General features: G+C 35.2%; 1 protein-coding gene and 1 long non-coding RNA gene across 5 annotated transcripts in view; one reads left to right on the top strand and one right to left on the bottom strand.

Moving 5' to 3' along the window:
* The window catches only part of alpha-Est2 (alpha-Esterase-2), a 120,005-nt gene that overhangs the window by 71,074 nt on the left and 22,851 nt on the right, over window positions 1-26,080 (top strand). The gene's annotated exons all lie outside the window — the stretch shown is intronic.
* Window positions 20,711-21,278, bottom strand: LOC141391790 (uncharacterized). The gene is made up of 3 exons (XR_012409714.1): window positions 21,002-21,278; window positions 20,869-20,941; window positions 20,711-20,805 (listed from the first exon to the last, which is right to left on the bottom strand). It is a non-coding gene; the product is annotated as an uncharacterized lncRNA (long non-coding RNA).

Below are 26,080 nucleotides of genomic sequence, written 5' to 3'. Positions count from 1 at the left end.
GAGTATGTAACTCTACCCATTGGGCGATGGGATTGTATTACCTTTATAATCGAAAAAGAAATTTAAAATTGCTAAAAAAGTTCACATTGATTACCACTATATTTCCAAATCCATAGGTAATGGAATCAGTAGGCAGGCAATTCCCAGATTACACATTCCTTTCTTCTGGACACAAGAGAAGAATGCCGTATTTCCCACCAACATGTATATTAAACTGTGCCTATTACAGTTCTATAAAAGTGCGCCACATTTATTTCCTAAAAATCTCTAAACAAACAATTTACCCTCCTGCTTTTAATAATTTAATTAATTTAAATTCTATTAAAATATTGACAGAATTTTCAAATAACTTTTTAATTTCTTTAATTTGAAAAGTTGTTCTTTTTAACTAGAAAATAATATGTTTATGGATTGCTACATCAGCTACTTTCCCTTGTGCTGAGCCAATGCACCATCATTACTCAGCCCCAAGTGTGAGCACGATAGCGATAGTTATTTTTATTAAAAACTCCTTTTTTTAAGAAAATAACTACAATTTGTTTGTTTCAGTTTCCTCTTTCTTTTATTTGCGTTGCGTAGCGTTGTTGCTCTTGATGTTTTCTTGTAAGAAATGTGCAGTGGGGGGAATGTGAGGAGAAGTGTTACAAAAAAAATTTATCAACAAACTTTTTCAATTTTACTTAATATCAATTTGTATGTCACTTGTTGTCGCCGTCGTCATCATCTTTTCGTAGCTGGCATCTTTGTTACTGTTGCTTTCAACTGTGGCATTATCGTTAGATTGTCATAAAATGTTATTTCTCATTGGTGGTGATGTTGTTGTCGTGGCCGTTGTTGTTGTTATTGTTCATTGACGATGTGATTTGGCGGCTTCAACCCCCTTGAAAAGTTACCATGATAACTACGACGGCGACGACGTCGACGATGACACCCACCATTCATTCATTCATTCGCCGTGTTTACGTTGCGTTCAGCAAAGTAATAATAAAAATTCAATTATACAAAAGTTTGCTTTTGTTATTCTTATTTGTTGTCCATTGTTGTTATTTTTTTTTTGTTTAATGTAATGAAATTACATAAAATAACAACAACAGCAACAACTATGATAAACAATCACTTTGATTCTCAGGTAAGATGAGAGTGGAAGGAAGCAAAGACAATGCATGGGCGGTCTTCTGATGGCAGTTGGGTTTTTCTTGCAAAGTAAAATAAAGAGTAAAATAGGAAGTTATGTTGTTGTTATAGCTTTCGTTAAAATTGTTAAATTTATTTCCATGTTTTTTTTTCGCTTTCAATTTTTCGTTATTCTTGCAAAGACAATTTACTGATTTGAAAACTTTGTTTATGTTTCAATTCCATTAGGGTGTTTTAATTAATAAATGGTGCAGGTTTGCTTCATCTGATGATAAACATGATTAATTTCATTTTATAATGCTGAGGGCAGTTAGAAACAATTGGAAGTATTGTTGGAAAGCTGGTGTACAGGCATCTTTATATTCTGACCAAGATTAATCCACTCAAGTTCAGTGTATAATTGATGTAAGCATTTAATAGTTTAAGCCAAATTCTTAAAGCTTGGGGGTAATTTGACAGAATTGCTCTCCTCTAGGTCAACTAGGTAACATTTCGATTTTTCATGAGCGCCTAGAGCAAAGACAATGAATGGGCGGTCTTCTGATGGCAGTTGGGTTTTTCTTGAAAAGTAAAATAAAGATCTACAAAAGTCATAGATTTTTATTTAGGGCATCCCCTATTTTAAAATTTATCTATTAAAAATTTCTTGAAGAAAGTCAATAAAAGTCATAGCCAGTTATATTCTACTTCCTGACAAATGTCTCTAGATATGACTGACGTGCAGACATTCACTTTCAAGCCATAGTTCATTTCCTTTGTGATTTATTTAATGCCTAGAATAAAAACTGACGACCTTATTGGCCTTTAGTTGAAAAATAATCAGTAATTTATAATGTATTCCGAATTCAATAATTCTATATTGCCTTAATCAATCAGCATAATTGGCCGACATATTCAATTTCACTACGAGTGAAAACAAATGTATGTATTTATTGCCTTATTACGAATATTCAAAATAATAAATAGCTTTGTATCAATTCCGCCCTTCCGCTGATATATGCGCTATCCAATTATGCCTACATACATAGCTGTTAACAATGTAACAAATCAGAAACAAATATTTTAATTGAAAATGAAACACTGGATGTGTAGGGGAGAACTAGTACAAACAGAATGGGGGTGAGCTATATAATCAAATCTAATGTATTCATTTTCCTCTACAGTTTAGCCAAGTTGAAGGGAATTCTCAACTTTCACATGGCTGGCGTTGTCTTTTCTCCATCTGCTATGAAGATATGTTAAAAGGCAATGAAAATCTATTGGAAACAGATTTATTATGCAAATGTCTGTATCATTCAATGAGTTTCTATCGCATAAATGTATATGTATGCCGTGCCATATATGTGAATGTTATGGCGTGGTATAAGCACACATATGGAGGACATTTATGGGGCACAGCCAAAGGTCACGGAATGGGGATATGGTTTGAACTTATATTATATGACTAAAAGATTATGATATTCAATTATAGCTAAAACATTAAAGTTATCCCACATGGCCTCTGAAACAGCAACAAAAATGCTCACAACGACGCACAGTGTTGCCGCTACCATACAAAAGTGGACAATAAGAGAAGGCATTGACCTAGGTTGATGAATTTTTGTTCAAGTACTTATGTTCAAGTACTCGTTCAATTTTGATCGAATAGCCTTCAAATTTAATATGTGTTATTTTCTAAGGCCCCTGAACTGGTTCAAATTTCGATATAGCTGCCATATATATTTCCCCGATTTTTCTATAAATCGCTAAATTTTTGATGAATAGCCTTCAAATTTAACATAGGATGTTCTCTCAGGCCTCTGTTCAGTTTTACCGATTTTAATTTGATTTCGCACAAATCGGTATAGATTGGATATAGCCTCCATATATATCATTCAACGATTTTGCTATAAATCGGTCAATTTTTGAAAAATGGCCTTCAAATTAAACATGGGATAATTTCTTACGCCCTTTTTAGTTTCACCGATTTTGACAAAAATCGGTTTAGATTTGGATATAGTTCCCATATATTTTCGCCCGATTTTATGTGTTCGATGCACTAAAAACGCAATATGTGTGAAATATTGACTAAATTAGGAGAATTTGACGTAATTATTCGTAATTGAGTGACATCGGGCGAAATTATATATAAAAGCTATATTCAAACCTAAACCGATATGGACCAAAGTTGATATTTTTCATTCCTATAAGTACTTGTGCAATAATTTATCAACCTAGGTAAACGGAAAACTTCAACAGGGGCCTGGAGAATTATGCCATGTTAAATTTAAAGGCTATTCAGTATAAATTAAGCGAATTGTAGCAAAATCGGGGAAAGATATACATATGTATATGGGGGCTATATCCAAATCTGAACCGATTTTTGCGAAAATCGGTGAAAATACTCAGGAGCCTAAGAAAATATCACTTATTAAATTTGAGGGCTATTCGAATAAAATTTACCAAGATAATGGAAAATCGGAAAAAGATATATATGGGGTCTATATCCAAATCTGAACCGATTTTTGTAAAAGTCGGTGTAGCTACTCAGGGGCCTAAGAAAATAACTCATAGTAAATTTGAAGGCAATTCGTTGTAGGAAAATCGCGAAAAGATATATATGGGGGCAATATCCAAACCTGAACCGATATATGTCAGAAGGTTGCATTGATGGGCAGATTGTTTTTACACTTTTCGCTTCGGAAGAGATGTCCAATTAACGGAAATCAAGAGCCATATTGGCAATAGGTGAGCCAAGTTGGCAATAGGATACCTAAAATGCCTAAATTAGGTCAAAAATGTCTCTAAAAATCGTCGTGTTGGTACTTTTACATGAGAAGTTTCGGGGTCTTTGAGAACTTCAAATGTCAAATTACTGCTAGTTCGATCAAAAAATTTAGATAAAATCCTCAAAATACCCGTTATATGGGGGATATACCAAAAGGTGGACCTATCTTGGTAAATTTTAATGGACAAGTTTTTTGGTCATTGGGAGCATAAAATGCCAAATTACAGCTAATTCGGTCGGAAAATGTACCTAAAAGCCTCACAATACAATAAATCGGGTGGTACCGTTATATAGACGCTGTATCTAAACGTGGACGTATCTTGGCAAATTTTAGTTGACAATTTTGAGAACTTCAAGTGCCAAATTTCAGCTAATTTGGTCAACAAATGTAGCTAAAAGCCTCAAAATACTTTAAATTGGGATGTACCGATATATATGAGGCGTATACCAAATTGTGGACCTATATAGCCCATCTTCTAACTTGACCTGCCTATGGAAAAAGACACAATTTTAGCGTTCTATCTCACTTATTGCGGACGCTAGAGTGATCACAACAGACGAACATGCTTAGAATTTCGTCTTAGCATTTTATCCTGACCAAGAATATATATGGGGATTTCTGAGTGAAATCGGACACTTTTCCAAGACGAGGTTTATAATTTCCTTTATTTTTTGCTGTGGTGATGCTACTCACCAGCAAAACATTTTACTATATTTTCAGATTTTTCTTTACTAAAGGTTCCAGAGATATCGCTTCTTAAAAAGTCACAGTGGTCTTGGAAGAAATTTTCGTGATTTAAAATTAAAAATAGTATGTCCTATTTGGTAGTGGGATTCAAATGATTTCGGAAAAGTTCAGTTTAGGACCTGCTCTCGAATCGCTTCGATTTTTGTTATTCTTCTTCTTTATTTGCCGATCCGAATTCGAATTTTGGCTATCATACAATAACAATTTAAGTATTTTTAGCTGTATATACATTCAACCAAAAAAGTCTACATACACCCTATAAATCTCGGGTTTTAAGGGTAAGGAAGCATTTTTATGAAAATCCGAGTACACAGTTCTATTTCATATCCCTAATAAACAATATAACATATAACAGAAATATATTCCATAATACGAATAACGGTAAATTCTATAAAAATTAAAAAAATAATAGGGTAAAAGTGTACATACACCCAATGATATATTAAGATTACCGTAAAATTTAGGGAATAAGCAATACAAATTTTACATTTTATTGCTTTATCGAATGTCTCTGGTTGTCTATGATATATTTTAGACAAAATAGGAACATATTTGTGCTTTAATTGACGTTATTTAAGGTCAGACTTCGCGTATAGCTCGTTAAGGCGGACCCTTGCAGATATCTTTTAGTTTTTCAGTCTGGTAGTTTATGAAACCCCAGGAAATGCAGTGGGACTAATTATTTTGAGATCCTAGAGCGCTTTGAAGTTGTTGTTATGGATAATATATGCTCCTGAGCTTCGCTAAATATGCAAATTACTGAGATTTTCATAAATTTTATAGTTTTCACAGCATTCCAAGGGGAAAATTACATTCAGAAGCCTTCGAATTACCTTGTAATAAGGTCTGGTACAATTCTCGAGCATCCATTGAATAAGCAATGTAAAAGTATCCGACATTTATAGCGCTTCAAGTGACCCTAAAGATCATAATACGAGAGCATACTAGTTAACAGTGTAAATTTCATACAAATTGCATGCATTCTTTGGTGGTGCTTTTATGTTGATACTTTGGAAACTTTAGGAACGGGTTTGTATAATAATGTTTCTGATTGAGTTAAGGTCCAAAAATGTATTACAAGGTAATTCCAAGGTTCTTGCTTGTACTTTGACCCTTGGAATGCTGTGAAAACTATAAAATTTATGAAAAACTCAGGAATTCGCATATTTAGCGAAGCTCAGGAGCATATATTATCCATAAGAACAACTTCAAAGCGCTCTAGGATCTCAAAATAATTAGTCCCACTGTATTTCCTGGGGTTTTATAAAGTACCAGACTGAAAAACTCAAAGATATCTGCAAGGGTCCGCCTCAACGAGCTATACGCGAAGTCTGACCTTAAATAACGTCAATTAAAGCACAAATATGTTCCTATTTTGTCTAAAATATATCATAGACAACCAGAGACATTCAATAAAGCAATAAAATGTAAAATTTGTATTGCTTATTCCATAAAATTTACGGTAATCTTAATATTTCATTGGGTGTATGTACACTTTTTCCCTATTATTTTTTTAATTTTTATAGAATTTACCGTTATTCGTATTATGGAATATATTTCTGTTATATGTTATATTGTTTATTAGGGATATGAAATAGAACTATGTACTTGGATTTTCATAAAAATGCTTCCTTACCATTAAAACCCGAGATTTATAGGGTGTATGTAGATTTTTTGGTAGACTGTATATATATATATATATGTTTATGAATATGTTGTGGTAAATTATTCAGCAATGGTGATCTCTCTATTCCTCGCAGGCTTCTTTCATCTGGTTGATTTGTCCACTCTAAAATGTTTTTAATCCAGGATATTTCTCTTCTTCCTCTTGGCCTTTTTCCCTCAATTTGGCATTTAATTATGCTCTGGATGACAGAATACTTTTCGTTTCTCATTATGTGTCCCATATAGGATATCTTTCTACTTTTTATAACATCAAGAAGTTGTCGTTTAGTGTTCATTCTTCTCAGGACTTCTTCATTTGGTACTCGGTCCGTCCAAGGAATTTTCAGAGTTCTGCGATAAATCCACATTTCAAATGCGTTCAATTTTTGTTCGTCTATTGACTTTATTGTCCATGTCTCGGCAGCATATAGTAGAGTGGACCATATATAACATTTTATGAAGCGCATTTTTGTTGTAATGTTGACGTCATGACTTGTTAATATTTTACGATGGTTAAAAAAGGATTGCCTACCTACTTCTATTTGGCATTTTATCTCTCTTGAGGCATCCCATTGGTCATTTATAAGGACCCCAAGATATTTAAAACTCTTTACCCGTTCTATTTCGTCATTTTTTATTTTCAATGATGTGTTGTTTTGGTAATTTTTTCTACTTATATTTTTGTTATAGCAACTTCTATACGTTGCCCCCATTACGACGGTGCAAGTTTTTTCAGGGGCAAGTCTACACTTTCATAGAAAATGGCCTGAAAGCTGTAGAAATCCGCTTTGGCACCATGTGTTGTGGATCGAGCGCGCGGTAACTCTCGTACGGATAAACCGATTCTTAATATTCTGCTCACGGTTGATTTAAGTTCTAAAATGGGCTTTATCGGTCCACTCATTTGGGTACCTCACTCACAAAAGTTCAAAAATGTTCGCAAAAATTGTGCCAAGATAACTCTTAAAGGTGGTAACCGATTTGGTTGATTTTTCTTGCAACATGTTGCACTCAAGGTCCCCATTACGATGGTACGAGTTTTTTAAGTGGCAAGTCCATACTTCTTGAGAAAATGAGCTGGAAACTGTAAAAAAACCCTATGGCTAGCATGTGTGTGGCTAGCCAGCACGACAACTCCTGAACCGAATACTGCGTTTATCCACACTTTGCATATCGTAATATTTCTTCGAATGTTAGATGAAACTCGAAGATGGTGCTATAGGTCCACTCCTTCTACTTCCACCACAAAAGTTCGAAAATAGTCGCTAAAATGGTAAGCACAATATCTCATGAATCGATTTATTCCAAACTGTGGATCTTGAAATATTATGTCCAAACTTAGTTTAGGTTCAAAAGTGGGCTATATCGGCCCTTTCCCTAGGGTTTCACCCACACAGATGGTAAACATGTTTGTTTAAGTGCGGTTAAGGGTCTGTGCGAGAATCCTGTGCAAATTTACTGAAGGTAGTAGTAGTCCTGTTTACAGCGATATGATGTTTCTCGTGGGCAAGCCCTGATATAATCCTATAGAGAGGAATGACTCCCAAAATAAGACACACTTCAAAATAGACTATGTCGGTCCATTCCTCTCCCGCAAAACTTTTGAAATCTTATCCTAATTCATATCTTTGTCGGCAAGTTCATACGCCTAAAATTCTAAAAACCTCCTCAATACATTTGTTTGATTCAATTCACACAGGCTGTGGGTATACCTCTGTCGGCAAAGCCGACTGATTCTCTTTTACTTGTTGTAATTTGTCAATACAATTTTTCTATTATAACAGTGTGAAAAATTGTTTATTTTACCAAAAAAAACTATAATTAGTTTATAATCGTTTGTTTTGATGTTTTATTTAGTAATTTATCTGAACCCACTTAAAGCCACTTGTCGTTTAAACGCCGCAAAAAATGGCAAAAATTGACGTAAAACTCGGATATTTTCCCATATTTTTGTGTGGTTTTTTGCATTTTGCTATAATATTGTCTGTTATATATCATTCCACACTTATAAAGTTTTATTTGGCCTATGCATTTCCACACATGTTGCCTAAATACAAGCATTAAAAAAACCTATTTTTTTTGTAATTTTCGATTTTTACAGTGTTTTATTTAACTTGCTTTGGTGTCCGTTTAGTTTAAATTTGGTATTTGAGTTTTAACACAATTGCAGTTGACCAATCGAACTAAAACTTTGCACAATTTTCAGATTTGGATGACAATACATGAATATGAAATCAAATATTGGTCCATTTTTACAGTGTTTTTACGGTGTTTTATTTAACTTGATTTTCAAATCTGGTAACTCATTTTCCACATAGTTGCAGTTGACCAATCGAACTGAAACTTTGCAAACTTTTCAGATTTGGATGACAACACATGAATATGAAACCAAATCCAATATGGGTCCATTTTTTCCTGTAGGCCCCATACAGCTGTACCACCCGATTTCAGGTATTTTGAGGATTTTATCTTCATTTTTTGGCCGAACTAGCTGTCATTTGACATTTGGGATTCCCAATGATACAGACATTTCCCCACCAAAAATTGTGAACAGGTTTTGGTATAGCCCCCTTATAGCGGTACCACACGATTTGAAGTATTATGAGGATTTTATCTCAATTGTTAGCCCGAATTACAGCCAATTAGCAATGGAACCCCCCATTGGTACAGAAACTTCTTCACTAAAAATGATGGACATAAGTACCGGTTTTGGTATAGCCCCATATAGGGGTACCACCTGATTTCAAGTGTTTTAAGAATTGTATCTTCATTTTTAACCCGAATAGGCTGTAATTTGGTATTTGGGGTTCCCAATGGTACTTAAAATTCCCCACCAAAAATTATTGACATAGGTCCAGGTTTTGGCATAGCCCCCATATAGCGGTACCACCCGATTTCAATTGTTTTAAGGATTTTATCGTCATTTTAGGCAGAATTGGCTGTTACTTGGCATTTGGAGTTCTCAATGGTACATAAACTTCCCCACTAAAAATTATGGACATAAGTCCAGGTTTTGGTATAGCCTTTATATAACGGTACCACACTATTTCAGACATTTTAAAGTTTTTATCTACATTTTCGGCCTAAATTGACTATAATTTTGTTCTCTGTGGTCAAAATAATTTGAAAAAATTATGTTTCAGCGTTTTATTCAGAAATGCACTTAAAACTAGAAAATAATTTGTCGCTTAGCCTCAATAAATATATTCTTTCTCATGATGGAATCTCTCAAATAAAACGCTTGCATTTAAATTATAAATGGTGGCAAAATTAAACGACAAGCGTTTTATTTGAGAGATTCCATCATGAGAAAGAATATATTTATTGTCCGGCTGATACAACAAGAGCTTAACCATTTTTAAAATCGAAAAATGACGAAGTTTTTAAAATCATTGGAATCCCACTAACAAGTAGGTCTTAACATTTTTTGTATTTAATCGTAGTTTAAACCAAAAAATTTCAAGAAAATCGAAGAGTACAATCATTGAAAAAGTTGATTTTAAATTTTAAATCGCGAAAATTGCATGCAAGCCTACTGTGCAATTTTTTTCCTATTTTCCATTAAATAGCTGATAAAACAACAAAAAATAAAAACAATCTAATTGGATTGATATTAAAGATGTTATGAGTATTTCTTTGCACATAGTTTTTACAGAATTTGTCTTTTTCAGTGCGCGTTAGCAAAAAAATCTGAAAATATACTAAAATGTTTTGCTGATGAGCAGCATCATCACAGCAAAAATTAAAGGATATCAAAAACCTAATCTTGTAAAAGTTTCCAATTTCACTCAGAAATCCCCTTATATACTTTATTTGGTCGATGTGTTACAAACAGAACAAGAAATTTAATATACCCTCCACGCTATCGTGCAGGGTATAACAACACTTATGGTCTGCGAACCTGTAACTGAAATATTTCGTTTCTCTGTACAAGGCCGATATAACCGTCTTACAGTAAGTGCAGTTGAGCTGGAAAGGCGTTACAAGAACACTTTATATTTGCGATGAAACATGAAATCACTTTTGTTTGGGGTTTGTCGTTTGTCGCCAAATACAATATCTTGCTTCCATATTTGCCCTGGACAATTAATGAACTACTACATGAACTACAAAACCCGACCGAAGTTATATCTTACGATTTCGGCAGAATACGTCGCTTAATTTACCTTATAGTTTCATAAAAGCGTTCTCCATCTCATACTCATAGCCCCAAAATACCCACTTGGTTACCAGAGGCCCTACCAAGGAACCCATGGAACTATGAGATTCGTGCTGCTATCGAAGAGAAGAATACAACATATTTATATCCCATTCGTAATCAACTAACTCCAGTATCTTTGTGGTTAAAGCCCATTGAGGCAGCCACATTCATAGAACTGGAGATAGACCCAAAGCCGGGTTAAATGAACAAGTAAGAACAGCGTTAAGTTCGGCCGGGCTGAAATTTTTATACCCTCCACCACGAGTTATATTGAACAATTACTTTTCTTTTATTTATGATAAAGACTAAATACCAAATTTCAGATATTTCGATAAGATAATGGGCTAAAAACCTCAAAATGCCGAAAATCGGGTGGAACGCTTCTGTGGTGGGTAAATGAAGATCATTCTATTATGGAAGTAGACCTATACCGACAAATTTCTGGTGAAAAGTTCTATGCCCCAAAAATAACGATTAACACCGAATTTCGGCCATATTAAGAATATTGAAGCATTACCTTACAAATACCGAAAATCTGGAGGTACTGTTTTATGGGGACTATATGAAGATGTGGACCTATAACTACAAATTCTAAATTACAGCCATTGCAGTGGAATATTGAATCGGGATGCACCGTTTTATGAGGGCTATATGAAGACGTGGAGCTATAACTATAAATTTCTGGTGGAATATGTTATACCCCCAACGAGGACTAAATACCAAATTTCAGCCATTTCGGTGGGAAATTGAGGCCACAGCCGTCAAAATGTCGAAAATCGAGAGGTACCGTTGTATGGTGGCTATATCAAAACGTGAACCAATATTGGCCATTTTCAATACCAAACATACTAGGAGTAAGAGAAACTTCTACACCAAATTACAAAGCTTTATCTTAAAAATTGCGAGCTGTATCTTGATTTCAACAGACTGGCGGACAGAAGGACATGGCTATATCGACTTAGAGTAGTATGTTGAACAAGAATATATATAATTTATATGGTCTCCGACGAATATTTCCATGTACTACAAAAGGGATGGCAAACTTTATTATACCCTACACATTATGCAGGAGGGTATAAAAACGAACTTACAGACATATCAAAAACAACAATTGATTCCCATAGGCTGAACACATGTGGCACATTCTAGAGCTATAACGAAACCATTATTTCTATGAGGCACATTTTTATCGTATTTAAGTGATGTCCTCGTGGGGTGGAAAAAGGATATTATTTGAACTTTAGAGGAAGCGGAACCCGTAAGAGTGAATGGACCGATGGCCATCTTCAAACTATAACTAGAATTTGGAGAAATATTGCGATATACAAAGTTTGGACCAACGCAGTATCCAATTCGAAAGTTATTGTGCGCACCAAACTCTACACATGGCGGCCATAGGGTTTTTTAGAGCTTTTGGGTAATTTTGTCTAGAAATATGCACTTGCCCCTGCAAAACCTTATACCTTCCTAATGGAGGCCGCGAGAACAAGTTGTTACAAACAATTCAAAGTCATTCGAAGGTGTTGTGCGATTCTCTAAATTATTTTTTAGTTAGCGACAAAAATCGGTAAAATTAAAATGCTTATAATGTCGGTATTTAACGATGTTATTCGGTAAGTTTGCGACCAATAAAAAATAGTAGTAAAGTTCTACCGATAGCAACAGTGTTGTCAACTTTTATTTGAACTTTTCATTCATAAGAAACAAATAGCATTTAACTAAGAACTATGAGACACTTATATCAACCGATAGCAACAGTGTTGTCAACTTTTATTTGAACTTTTCATTCATAAGAAACAGATAGCATCTAACTAAGAACTATGAGACACTTATATCAACCGTGTTAAAGCGTGGATCTGAATCATAGGTGCTTAACTTATGAAGTTTACATCGGAAAGGTCATGTCATGAAAATGAATGAAAATATGCCCCCATAAACTTTATAATATGTCTCTGAAGGAATAAACAGGTTACCGATGAGATCAAAAGGCATGATCAACATTAGAAGGACGACGAAATTGATAGAAAGGGTTGGGCATCTATTACAAGTTCTGCTATTGAACTTGAATGTAGCTCTAATTAGCTACTTATTAAATTTTTAGTTCAATTCAATCGAAGTGACAGTTTTAACTATTGTCCAAAATGTGATGTTTTATTGCCGAAGTATTGAACACATTAACTAATATTTGCATGGGGGCATCATACTCATTGTATCACAATGTATCCCATATACAGATTCACCAATTTGGAGAACATTGTGTGAGTGGGTTTTAGCCGCAGATTGTTAAAGCGATTCAATCTTTATTATTTCCAAAACCGAAGGCTGTAGGAAATTCGCATTGGAATCAATAAACAGAAATTTGCATAAAAGGGAACAACTAAGAAATCTCCAAGATTTGAGCTGTAAGCCATAGACTAGCAAATGAAAATCTTTGCGTGAAAGCAAAATTGAATGAATTTCAAAATCAATGAATTCCCTCGAATAGAATGAGGATAAAATTAAATCATTAAAAAATCTGATCAAAATATTTAACTGATGAAAAATATATTTGAAATTAAAAAAGGGGATAACATTAACATTAAGTAAGTAACACAAACATTTTAACTCATTTTTCTTGGTTGGATGGATAAAGAAGCATTTCATTTCGATTTCATATTTCCTTTAGCGGATTTGTTCCTTTGTAGAGCAAAAAAATCCAAAAAAAAAATTCAGTAACAGCAGCAGCACTTGCCACACAGATTATGTCAGTTGCATGCATCAGCTTAGACGTTGGCATAACATGCCCACACAGAGCATCATGCATCGCATAATTGGATTAATTCATCTCCACAAAAACTTTTACATTCAAATTATCAATTTTTTGTTTTTTTTTTTTTGGCGCAATTTAATTTGTAACCATATGCGGAATAGTAACAGCATAATTGAGAGGGAAGGCATACGCAAGAGGACTGGGAAAAAATTACCAATTAGAAACCGATTTCTGCAAAAGATCTTTTTTGCAACAGACATAAGTGTTTTTTTACTTTTGATCTGAAATCAATTTTTTGTATTTTGGGGAAAGAGTTGAAAAAAGAGAATATACGGAAATGGGATGCAAAAAATTTGATTAAAATCATTTTGTTTACCACTTGACAATTTTTAAGTTACTATGGTTGATTTTGAGCATTTCAATTTATCAATATTCGAATAAGTGTAATGATGATTTGCAATAAAAATTAAAAAAAAAAAAATAAAAAGGAACCGTACAATGATGTACAAAAACGCTAATGTAACTCTTATTCCCGGTACACGATTGTGTCTCTAAGAAGCCAATATTTCTCTTTAGGCTCAAGTACATATGTATATGTACAGATATATGTGTATGTGAGTTTGAAGTTTTATATGCCCCAACCTATAGCTTCTGTTACATGGCATAGCATTCACTTAGAATATCCTTTACTATCATTTCATTTGAAGTTAGTTGAACCACAACGAGATCAACAACAAGTTGTTTTTGTGGCTACAAAAGTTCCAACTCATTTGTTTAGTTCAAACCTGCGGTTATCCTTGACCAGCTGAAGTTAGTCTTTAGTTTTAATTTCATATTAATGCTGATGTTATATGAAAACTTTTTCTAATGCTGGATATTTGAGAAGACTCTGGAATTTTTAAGCTGTGCTGGGGAAGGGAAAAGCAGAAAGTGTTGACCAATAAAGGCTGTTGTATAAAAAAAAAATAAGTTCAAGACAACTGTTTCACATGAAAGCTGCATTTCCTTTTGTTCGTTTATTTTTTCTTCTTCTCGTTTTGTTTTGTCTAATAAAATGTCAAGTTTATTTGTTTTGTAGGTTTTTGTTTTCTAATATATACGGAATATTGTTAGGTGCACTGCATAAATATTTGAACTGCATTTTTTAAAACTTTTTATTAGATATATTTTATTGAGCAAGGACAGTTATTTCTGAAGTCTCCCTTGTCCCATCGTGAATGTTGTGGGAACATATGTATGTTTCTGAAGCTTAAACTTCCATTTTAATAATATATCAGCAGCATTGTAGGTCATATGTAAATGTTCTTGAAAATGCCTTTCATTTTCCGCCAACAAGTTTTATATTTGCTTCTGAAACCAGGAATTTTAATATACAGTTACAGCAAAATGCAATTAGCCCACTCAATTGCTTCAAAATAAGAGGATTTACTTTCTCTAAGTTATTAGCCTCAAAAGCTGTATCTATGTTCCAGAGGCCTCCACAAAGGAATCTTGGTACGGCCAGGAATGGCGTGACGCTATAAAAGATATTACATCATATCGACACCTCCAAATAATAGTATGCTAAGTCTAAAAAGTGAGCTTTGTAGGAGAAGCTCTCAATGTTTGGAAATTTTTTTGAACTTCAGTATTATGCTATGTCAATATTTGTTTAGAACTTCTGTTCGGATTGACCGATCATTACCAAAATTAGACAGAATTTAAGTTAAAGGACGTTCAACACCTCCAAATAATAGTTTGCTAATTCTGAAAAGCGAGTTTTGCAGGACAAGCTCTAAAAGTTTGGAAATTTCTTTGACCTTCAGTACTATGCTAAGTAAATATTTGTTAATAACTTCTGTTCGGATTGTCCGATCATTACCAAAATTTGACAGAATTTAAGTTAAAGGACGTTAAATATAAAAATGTAAAGAACTTGAAAACATGCTAAGTCGACTTAGCATACTATTATTTGGAGGCGTCGATATAGCGATACAATCAGTAGCAACACATATCTCGCGAAAGTGATATCATGAGAAAAGGAGACAGAGAACAAGTAAAAAATCGTTAAGTTCGGCCGGGCCAACTTTTTATACCCACCAACATAACATATTTTGAACTAAAACGGGATAATTATATTCTTTCCTGTCCACAATTTTAGGCGGAGATATTTTGTGACCACGGATACCTAAGTAATGTAAAAAAGCATAAAACATGTATTCAATCGGTAGGGAAAATTATATGAGCCTATATCAAATTAAAAATCGGGAGGTACAGTTATATATGGGGCTATACCTAAACATGGACATATGTTGACAGTTTTTAGTGGATATACTTTGTGACCACTGGGAACCCCAAACCTGAAATGACACATAGTTCGGTCAAAAAATGTAGTTAAAATCCACAAAATACCAAAAATTGGGAAGTACCGTTATATAGAGGCTCTACCAAAACGTGGACCCATGTTGACTGTGTTTGGTGGAGATATTTTGTGATTACTAGGAACCTCAAATTACAGGTAGTTCGGTCAAAAATTTTAGCTAATATCCTCAAAATACCGATAATCGGGAGGTACCGTATGGGGGCTATACCAAAACATGGACCTATGTTGACGGTTTTTGGTAAAGATGTTTTGTGGGCACTGGGAAACCCAAACGTGAAGTTACAGGTAGTTTGGTCAAAAATGTAGCTAAAATCCACAAAATACAGAAAATCGGGAGGTACCGTTATATGGGGGCTATACCAAAAAGTGTCCCAAATTTGGCCCATCTTCGAACTTGACCTGCCTGTGGAAAAAATACGCTCGGGTGCAAAAATATTGCGCTCTAGCTCAATTATTGCGAACGCTAGGGTGATTACAACAGAAGGACAGACGTACAGACAGACAAACGGATGGACAGACAAACTATGGTGGAGGGTATACAAAATATATATAAGGGGAGCTTACTCTCCTAAAATCATCCTATACAAGGGATGGTTTAGTATAATAAACACCTTTAGACCAGATCAAAAAATAATAGGTGATAGAAACAGATACGAATAGTGTGCAAAGGTTTGGAAAACCCCTTTCCAAACTGTTGATAAACAGTAGTGGCGATGACGAACATACCACAGAAGATGGTATTACATGTCTAGACTAAGTTAAGCCAATTGGCGAATAATAAGTGAGCAGGAGTCTAAGGGTTTCCAGACGAACGAAGCTGAATAAAACCAGCAGAATTGGAGTTGGGATGTATACAATGAGCTTCACTTGGATCGGACTGGAAATGGAGTTGGGCTTGGACTAGACTTAAGTTCGACTGTAGTGACCCATATTTGGTGCACATGGTGGTAGTGGTGTGGAATAGCCGAGAAAGAACTGCTGAGTGTGAACATATCGCCAATGAACCATCTGCGTCCGGCAATTAACAGCTAGTGTCCCGCTATTGGACGGCTAGAGGGCTCCTAGGGATTTTAATGCGCAGCATGAGCTATGGCATTCGACCCTAGGAGTTGAAGAAAGAGGCATAGCGCTGGCTGAGCTCCACATTTTGCACCGTGGACGAGGGCATTCCCACCAGAATTAGAAGAGACTGGCATATCACCTGGTCTAACGAATGAGGTAACTTCGGATCTCAATCAATAGATCACACGACTTGAGAACCTCTAAACGCCGTACTTTCCTTAACCATAGGATAGTCAATGGCTAGGATTCAGAGAATTCAACAACGCTTTAGAGAACTGCAAAATCCCTCTGATATTCGGGTAGCAGGGAAGAATTTCTGTGACATCATCACTGCTGTATGTTGTCCATATTTTTCCAATGCCTGAGATAAGAACTAATTTTCCAGCAGGGTCAATGGGATTAAGGAATGAGCGTAATACGCTTCGTTGTACGAACCGAAGCGACCTCGGAGGCAAGGGCGGACATTGAAAGTCAATAGCTTACCCTGAAAAAAAAAAATGATTGGACAACTGTCATGTCTAATGGTGTGGTTTGTGTCAGATCCGAAGAGGTTCGCTACTTATTTTAGCCAACAATTTATTGAGCACTCCAATATCGCTAATGGCGAACAACAGTTTTTACTTCATGTGCGTTCACGATGTTATGTTGCGAAGTAACCCGAGACGCAAAAAATCCAGAGCTATTGGACCTGTGGAATTTCAATGGTGATGCTAAAGCACCTTAATAGTAATAAGCCACCCTAATAGTTTCCGAAGCCTGGAAATTGGGCCGGGGTGCTAAAGTCTGCCAAGCATGCCAGCAAGGTGAATCATACAGGCCGATCTCACTTTTGTCCCCAGTAGCAAATATACGGGAGACATAATTCCTATCCTCTCGAAAATACTACCCCTCGGCCTTGGGGTAGCCATTTGTGGAATTCAGAAACAAGAAGTCCAAACTCCGTGTGTTGATACTGGGAGTTCCCCAAGAAACTACTTAACCGCCATCTTTCTGCAATTCCACATCCTATCGAGGGCATTTACATGTGGATGATTGTACAATCATGGCGTCAGTCCCATTGTTGATAACATTCGTGTCATGCTAAATGCCTCTCTCATTGATCCTGTTCAATCCTTCAGCAAGTAATATGTACCGTTGTTCATCACATGGACTGCGGAGATGAAGCCCCCAGCGAATGAGCATGACGATGAGGAACTTATTCCTACCATTTATTACCCCGCAGTCCTGGGGGCCAAATTTGATAGACTATACAAATTGTCCATACATACCACAGATATCTGTGATAAGGTAAGATGTAGGAACAATCTCCTCAAGTCCCTAGCAGGCAATACTTGAGGAGCAGATAAAGACACCTTGCTAACTACATACCATGCAATAGGCCTGTGCTAAGCTATGGGATGGCAGTGTTTTTTACCAAAATAAGTGATGTGCAATGTAAGAGTTTACGAACATGTCAGAATGTAGCCCTGTTAACTGCAGTAGCGTATCTCCGAATGTCTTCATTGGACCACTTATTTGAGGTGGCTAAGATCTTGCCAATGCATCGACACAATAGGATGTTGTCGATGCAATATCTGCTTGGGTGTGCAGTACCGGCCTGGGTAAGTAAAACCATCCAAATAACCAGCTAGTGGAGAGATACCCCACGCCCAGGCATGCCAGGAAAGATCTTCATGTTTTAGAGAGAAGTCAAAGATACAAACGAGAACCTCTAGATGAGAGGTACATATCGACGCCTCCAAACAATAGTATTCTAAGTCGACTTAGCATATTTTCAAGTTCTCTACATTTTTATATTTATCGTCCTTTAACTTAAATTCTGTAAAATTTTGGTAATAATCGGACAATCCGAACAGAAGTTATAAACAAATATTTACTTAGCATAGTACTGAAGGTCAAAGAAATTTCCAATCTTTTAGACCTTGTCCTGCAAAACTCACTGTTCAGAATTAGCAAACTATTATTTGGAGGTGTCGTACGTCCTTTAACTTAAATTCTGTCAAATTTTGGTAATGAACGGTCAATCCGAACAGAAGTTATAAACAAATATTGACTTAGCATAGTACTGAAGTTCAAAAAAATTTCCACACTTTGAGAGCTTCTCCTGCAAAACTCACTTTTTAGACTTAGCATACTATTATTTGGAGGTGTCGATATATCAGGCAGATTTGAGTGGTAAAAGAGCCTACCGTTAGAATATCGACCTCGGAGATCACCAACCATCCGTGATAGCTAAAGAACAACAGCTGCATAGACCAACGAAAGTTGTTTTGACGCTTGGTTCAGCCGCCTCAGTCCTTACTGGGCCAGGACCACGGATGCTACAAATGCCGAAATAAGGTCAGATTATGTATCCAAAATGTCTTCAAACGGGCGGGACTAGGGACTATACCAAAGTGTGGACCAACGTCGACAATTTTTGGTAGAGAAGCTTTGTGATAACTGGAAACCTCAAATGTCAAGTTACAGATAGTTCGGTCAATAAATGTAACTAAATTCCTCAAAACACATAAAGTCGGGAGGTGCCGTTATTTGGTGTAGAAGTTTCGCGACTACTACCTAAAATATTCAAAATACCTAATGAAAGGAAATACCATTATATGGGACTACAACAAAACATGGACCTACGTTGACAATTTTTGGTGGCGAAATTTTGTGACCACGGGGAACCTTAAATGTTAATTTTCAAGTAGTTCAGTCAACAAATATAGTCAAAATTCTTAAATATGTTTAATCAAGAGGTACTATAATATGGGGGATATGCCGAAGCGTAGACCGATATAGTGCAATTTGTCCTGCCTATGGAAAAATACTCGCGGTTGCAAAAATTTAGCATTCTAGCTCAATTATTGTGGACGCTTGAGTGATTACAGCAGACGGACAGACAGAAATGGCTTGATCGACTCAGAATTTTTTGCTGATCAAGAACATATATAGTTTATAGGGTCTCAAATGATAAATGCAATACGTTACAAATGTAAATACAAATTGAATATACCCTCTATACTTTAGTGGATGGTCTAAAGTGTATACAGGAAAAGTTTCTGCTACAACAACAACAGTCGTCCCATGATAAATCCTAATAACGAGAGATTGGGTTAGAAAATATTTTTTATACTTTCAGCTTTTAGGCTGACGGTATAATAAAAATGGACCTCATCCAAATAACCTGGCGTTTACAAACGACAAGTTTGGAAAAACAATAGCAAAAAGGCAAACCTTTTTCTCCAATACATTTACATTTATAAATGTGTTTTTAAATACCCAGCAAACCAAATGTCGGATCTCCGACACGTCTGAACAATTTCGGAAGCAACGTCGTTCAGATTTCGTTCCGAATTCTATACAATTTTTCGGAGCGGAAATAGTTCAGATTTTACCGATTTCGTTCCGATTTCGGAACGAATGTCGGAAAGAAATTTCCTTTCCGAATTTCCCAAGGAATTTCCTCAGATTTCGTTACGAAATCGGATCGAAATCGATAGGATGTCGCTCCGACATTTCGTTCCGAAATTATGTCAACTACTTCATACAACTTTCGTTAAGATATCGTTACGATTTCGGATCAGACATCGGACGTATCGTCCGAATTTTGTTCCGATTTCGTTAAGATGTCGGTACGATTGGTTTGCTGGGTACGTACATATTAAGAAATGTATAAATGTATTGGTGAAAAAGGTTTGTATCATTGCAACATTGATGACTCGTGCACGACACTTTCAATTCGTTGAGGACTCTTTGCAGACAGCCCTTTGGGATCGTTGACGACATTTTCACACAAGTGTCCCAGTATTCATGCACGACAACTTGGGTGACAGGGTAAGCGAAGTTGTCGTCGACGACGATCTAGATGACTAAAATCCCCGTATTTCGTCGACGACTACTTCAGCGACCCTGTCTTGCTACTAGTCATCGATGACCCAACTAAAGACATTTTCGTTTATGTTGTCGTGTGTCAAATTTTTATTTAATTATAAAATATATTATTTTTACAAAATAAATTAGTTTATTAATTAATAATACTTAGCTCCCGTATGTTCCGCAATCCAATATTTTCTTCCAGCTTTACCACGCCATAAACGTCTTACCCCACCTGACCTCTCTTTATTTTTGGATTCTACAAAAAGAAACGATTTCAAATGAATGTTATGAATATCCACTAAATTTTCTAAAATCTTACCTTATACCACAGACGTTGTATTTTACAGTCGCTGGAATTTTCAATGTTCTCCATGACTTCAACATACATGCACCTATTCAAAGAATAACTACAATTAATTTTAAAGCATTTTAATATATTTATTCTAGCTTACCGTTTTTTACATAATGCAGTTTGTATAAATAAAATTGTTCAATCAGTAACGCGGTTTCCGAATTTTATGACATTATAATTTTTCATTTATTACAAATCAAAAATTTTATATTTGGATAAATATGTGTACAATTGTTTCAAAGCACACTTTTGAGAATTTTTCGGTTTGTTGCCAAGACACAATGCAAGACATGGTCATGCAAGTTGTCGTACATGACAATTTCGGAATATTCGTTAACGAATCGTCGACGAAAATGTCATCGAAGACTCGATTTTCTATTGGGTTGCATTTGTCACCTCAAAATTGCCTGAGTGTAAAAACCGGGTAAAGGCTTTAGACCCCAAGTCTGTCTGTCTGGCTGGAGTCGCGTCAAAAGGATCCATCAATTTAGTCTAAATTTTTGTTCCCGAAATAGTTGGTCCAAACCTAGATCAAGTTCGAAAATGAGTAATATCGATTCATTTATTTTTGTACCTACCCCACAAAAGTTAATAATTTTCGGATTAAATGGTGTACACGACAAATCTCGAAAGAAGACCCCGATTTGGTCTAAACTTTGCACTTCGTAATATTTCTTCCATATCAGCATCGAATGTGGCCTATATCGGTCAACTACTCCCTCACAAAACTTCGAAACTTTTGGTACAAATGCAGGTTAGAAACACTTCTCGGATCCATATGACATTTTTGCAGCAGGTCGTGGTCGCGGCTTTTTTACCCAGCGCAGTGGTTCAGAAATCGATTTTCCTCGCCAAAGCCCCCATTTTTTGTCAACGATTGTAAATTTCCAAGGGAAGCAAAAAATTAGATCAAAATATTAGAAGGTGTGGGCGGGGCGTGCTCCTAAAGACGAAAAATGTTTCCCAATTTTGGAAAATACGTAATTTTTGCAAATTTCTGGAGAAAGAAACAGCTATTTCTCAGAAACTATAACAGATATTGTGTTCATTGTTTTTTTGTTAAGCAGTTAAGATTGTGGCCTTTAAGAGTCGTATTAATAAATTACCGTAGCGTTTACACAAAGTGAGCTGTTTTAATTTTCCTCAGGTACTAAATTTTAGTGAAAATCCAAGTTTAGTGGACTAGAATTTGTAGGGAACAGCTTGGAACACAGTTCTGCTTATAAATACTTTTGTACCCGCCTCGTTCCGTGCGTTTAACAGCCTGTTCATGTATGTCGACCGAAAGGTTTCTTGCGCTTTGGAAGTGGAAAAAAAATCATTTTCTGTTCATGTAAACACCTTCGAAACGAATATCAATGCGACCGACAAGCCCTACGAAATAACACGTAAACGTACACTTTTCCATTAAATTTGGGTTTATGTATTTCGAAAGGACTGTCTCTTATAGAAAGAGAATGTCAAAATCACTCACTTGCTTTGTAGCTGCCGAGTAGAACGTAAACTCGCGAATAACACCGAAAATCTTAAAACAAATTTATGCAACACATTCTTGAAACAAAATAAAAATTTTACAGATACGATTCAATGGCGCTTTCATTCATTATTTTGAAGAAATCAATTAAATAAAATAATTCAAAATACCGACACATTTTATTTTTCAAACAAAACAAATCACACATATTCCAATATTTGTATGAATATGTGGATTTTGTTTTCATTTCTCATTTGGCTCTCATTTATGGAACATAGTTGTACAAATGTACATTCAAATTAGTAGTATTTCGCATAGGATACGTAACGGCAGTCGCACGATAGTTTGCGAAATACATGAACGCATTTTTAGACGGAAGCGAGTGACTGCTTTCCTTTCGTACAGGTTTCCGTGTGACATACATGAACAGGCGGTAACACTTTTTTAATTTTTTTTTGAAATTACATGGGTAAAAATGTGTGTTCTTCCATACCATTTCCTATATAAATTATTACTTTTTCACAGAAATAGAATATTTTTTTAATGTATGCGTTTTGTTAACAGTTTTATGAAACTCCAAGGAGTATTTTTTCAATTTTGGAAAAAAAATTTAATTTTTTGAAAAAAAAATCAATTATTTAAAAAAATCAAGTAAAATCGTGTTAAGTTCGGCCTGGTCGAACTTTTTATACCCTCCACCAGAAAATATTCTGAAGTAAAACATTATTTTCTTTCCTGTCCACAAAATTAGGAGGAGATATTCCGTGATCACTTATACCTAAATACGGTAAAAAATTTATTCAATCGGTCGGGAACCTTATATGGGGCTAAATCAAAGTATGGACCTATGTTTTTGGTGGAGAAGTGTTGTGACCACTGGGAAACTCAAATGTCGAATTGCAGATACTTGGATCAAAAATTGTAGCTAAAATCCAGAAAACCGAAAATCTATGTGAACAGTTTTTCGAATTACAGATAGTTGGGTCAAAAATACCGAAAATGGGGAGGCACCGTTATACTGGAGCTATACCAAAACATGGACATACGTTGACAATTTAAAAAGGGGATCGGCTCATTCGTTTGAGAGTTATCGTGGGCAGCAGCCAGACAGGCAGACCGGCAGACGGACGTAGATGGCTAAATCAACTCCAAATTATCTGAAACACAATTCGTCCAAACATACTTGGGGTCTAAAACCATTATTTCGATGAGGCACATTTTGCCCGTATGAAAGTGTATATGGTAAATTTCAAATTTCTTTTGCAATTCCATTGGAAAGAATTTTAAAAAAAATTTTTGCGAGTACATCCGCAATTTTTGGAACATAGATTAAGTCGTGGTTTCAAACATGTTCGCGTTCACAAAATTGGATGCTGCGCTCCAAAGTTATTGGGGGTTTTATTACCTTATAAAGAAAAAATATTTAAAAATTGGATTTTTGCTGTAATAAGAAAATGTATATATAAAGCGTTAACAGCATTTAATATCTATCCGTAGATGCCTATGTATTTACTAAATGTTTTTCTATTTTCGCGGAAAATCAAGAAATACTGAAAAAATCTTGGAGTAAATTTAATTTATTCTAATTTAGAGTCCAAATAAAGCTCGAAAAAATAAATTAAAAATACGTGCAGATTCTAGACAACGCGTAGAAAAATATGAGACCAAAATTTTAAAGATAGGATTTATAACTGCCATATTACAGCAACAACAAAGGACGAAAACTTATTGTTGGAATATTATTTCAAAAATATATTTTTTGTTCAATACGAAAAATAGAAAAAATATTTTTGGGAGTTATTCTACTACTTCGCTAAATTTCGATGCAAGGACTGACGGACTTTGCTGAAACTTCTTCAGGGAAAATGCGATGACAAACCCTTTGATAAACAATGGGATTATGAAATAGAAAGTAATATTGAAATTACAACCAAAGAAAATACATATAAGTCAAAAAACGTGTAATTCGCGAATTAGTTAAAATCAGTTAAGGCGCATGCTCTTTTCAGATATAGCGAGTGCATCTCTATCAATATGTAGCGATTTTTCCACTTTTCATTCAGCGGCCAAAGTGTTCCGTCAGCTGCATCTTACTGTTCAAAAAACCTTTTTGTGGGTAAAAATTGCGCGATGTACATAAGATTATAAGGCGCATAACAAAATTTAAACAAATTCGTCAAGAACCGCGGATGTGCTACCAAAGTCTATTTTATATGAAATACGAATATAATCTCGGTAATTTACGCCACACGGTTTTGGAAAATAGTATCATCGCATATAAAGGATTCCATTTATGTAAAAATAACCAATGAAAATCGCGGTTCAATGCGCGGAATCATCAAAATATAATTTTGCAGAATTTCCTACTTTCAAGGTATCTATAACCGCCGTTTTAGTGGATGGATTTGAAAGCGGAAGGGTTCATTAGATCGGGCGAGTAAAAAAACTAAAATCACGCGGAGTTCAAGGGTTCCTAAGTCACAGTTATAAATTTTGAAGCCAAAAAATAGGTTTTTAAAGAAAATTTACGAACCAAAATTTCGACTTTGGACTCCTATTACTAGGGAGCTGTATGAAGCGCATTCATGAGATATACATCAAACGACGTGGAATCACGAGTTCTACAATTCAATAAATAGTTTGGGTAATTATCTGGTTGCGCCCTCCAATTATAAGAAAAATTCAAAAAACCCAGATTTCAAAACTTCAAAATGTCAGCATCGATTTTAGGGGGATGTAGTGTATATATCGAAAAGTCATACATTAGAACCATGTTGCCCAAGGGGTATTCTTCAATTCTTTCTTTGAGCTCAGGTCTAAATTTTTCTTGGTTTGATCAGAAATCGAGAAAGAACACAAAAAAACTTGTAAACTTCAACACATTTTTACCCATTTTTTAATATTACCAGCAACACAGCTTCCACATAAATTATTTGTTATGTTTCATTTTATGCGACCCCGGCTAAAACACTTCAATTAATATACATATATTTATATTGTATAAAATATATTGACAGTTCACGACTTATTAAATGGTGAACCTCAACTTCAACGATTGTAAAACATTTTTGAATATTGCCATATACCCTCGTTAGCATAAATGCTGAGGGTATAAAAACAAACCACCATTGTATGGAGGGTATAAAAATCCAAAAAAATTTCTTTTTAATTTTTTGTATTTTTATGGCTTGTTTATTGGGGTTTGACTTTTTTAAATATGTAGTTAGAACATGTGAAAAAATCAAAAACACTCATATTTTGATGCAAAATGTGAAAAAACGCAAATTTTTAATTTTGGCCTTGAATTCCTCTGCAACCGCTAGACCGAATTTGGTGGCTTTTAATGTGTCGGAAATGAAAGTGTTATTTGTCAAACAAAAAAGAATTAAAAGTTACAGAGTTTTGACCAGGAAAAAACGATTCTGAACCACTGTGCGCCGTACAATTTTTTCGGGGTCAAGTCCATATTGTCCCAAAAGCTATAAATGACCCTGTCAGCACCAACTCAAATGACTCATAAGCTCGATTAAGTGTACAATTAGCCGAAATTTCGTTCTTCCAAACGTAAATCAAGATAGTATACGAGATATGACATGCAAGTTCAAACTTTTTTAAGGCTGTTCGATTATCCTTTTGAAAGTTTTACCGAAGGTTGATGGGCTCTATAGATATCGAAAGGAATGACTCTCTAAAATAAGGTCCAGT

The sequence above is a fragment of the Musca autumnalis genome, unplaced genomic scaffold (genome assembly GCF_047663935.1).
Source record: "Musca autumnalis isolate F117 unplaced genomic scaffold, ASM4766393v1 scaffold_1, whole genome shotgun sequence".
Classification (NCBI taxonomy): domain Eukaryota; kingdom Metazoa; phylum Arthropoda; class Insecta; order Diptera; family Muscidae; genus Musca; species Musca autumnalis.
This window is presented reverse-complemented; position numbering and strand designations above follow the sequence as displayed.